This window comes from Trifolium pratense, linkage group LG5, assembly GCF_020283565.1.
Source record: "Trifolium pratense cultivar HEN17-A07 linkage group LG5, ARS_RC_1.1, whole genome shotgun sequence".
Lineage (NCBI taxonomy): Eukaryota > Viridiplantae > Streptophyta > Magnoliopsida > Fabales > Fabaceae > Trifolium > Trifolium pratense.
This window is the reverse complement of record NC_060063.1, coordinates 37,561,874-37,563,484: the sequence shown is the minus strand read 5'-3', so window position 1 is coordinate 37,563,484 and position 1,611 is coordinate 37,561,874.

The window sequence follows — 1,611 nt, the reverse complement described above, 5'->3', positions numbered from 1 at the left end:
GTGAGATTTGGAAAGTTATTATCACGTGTGATTTGGAAAGTTATATATATATTCTTATACTATAACACCTTCAACAATATTGAAATCTATTAAAAAAACATCTTTCACATTTCAATGTCTCATGTAACCTTGCTTATATCACTTTTTAAATTATTTATTATGCAGTTTATTAAATTGTAGTTTTTTAAAATTGGAAAAAGAATTTTGTCAAAAAAAAAATAGAAAAAGAATTGATATTTTTTATAAATACCCTTTATTTTTACGTTAATGTATCCAAACATAAATCAATTCTGTTTAACTTACTTTTAACCAAAATCAAATCTATCAAACTCAATTCTGCTAAATTAATTTTTTTTGCAATACAACCAAACACTGTAACACCCAAACCCGTTATTTAATTAACTCTGCCTTTATAAAATCTTTTTCGAAAATACGCAGCGGAAAAATTGAAAATCTGATTTATAAAGCGCTGGTTTGAATATCACAAACTTCATTCAAAGATAATACTAATACATTTATCTAGTAGAATATTCGAATGAACTAAAAACAAAACCTCGCATCGAACGATACGTTATTAGTTATACAAAACGGATACTTTTCAAATGAAAGCTTAAGACCAACAGAGTATACTAAGAGGACTACATGCATATACATATAAAAACCCCTTTTTCCCGTGTCTCAATCAGAGCAGAGCTTCACCATTGCACTCGGACGAGGCTAACACATTACCTGTCAACCTGGACCCCCAAAGGTCCAGCAATTAACACAAAGCAGAGAGTTAGAAAACATAAACATAAATATAAGTGTGAGTAGTATACTACACACTTCACACGCTATCATACATTTCTAACTCACGCACATACATCGTCGAATACGACTACCAATTAATCATTCATTTACAAACACACCAATCATATAGTTTCACGTCTTCTCGGACACTACCAAAGTGTACATTTTATAGTCATGACGGACTCTACACTTGTTCATTTTATAGTCATGACGGACTCTACACTTGTTCATTTTATAGTCATGACGGACTCTACACTTGTTCATTTTATAGTCATGACGGACTCTACTCATATACCAAGACATGGCAACAATCACAGTATTAAACAATTAGTAAATACCAAAGCTTAACACATACGGAAAACACATTACAATCCAATCAGATAATGTCACATAACAATTATCAAATACATGTGCATTTACCCTAATGCATCTAATGCCAATTATCCAATGTCATGTCATCCCTAGACACGACTAATGCATGTGGTACCATTTCCACGTTGTTCAGATTTCAGTCATGACGGACTGTTCAGATTATAGTCATGCACGGACTGTTCAGATTATAGTCATGCACGGACTGTTCAGATTATAGTCATGCACGGACTCTACATCAGTTTTACATCGTTGCTGGATGGTGTCAGTTTTAGATCATGCAGGATCATCATCAATACAGTTTTAAATCATGTCGGATCTCGGTTATCATCAACCATCTCACTCATAAAGAGGAGTCTCACAGTTTTATATCATGTTTGGATATGGGCTCCAGATCTCGGATAACATAATCCCATCTTCGGCCACTTTTCATAAACATAATCTATTTTCATC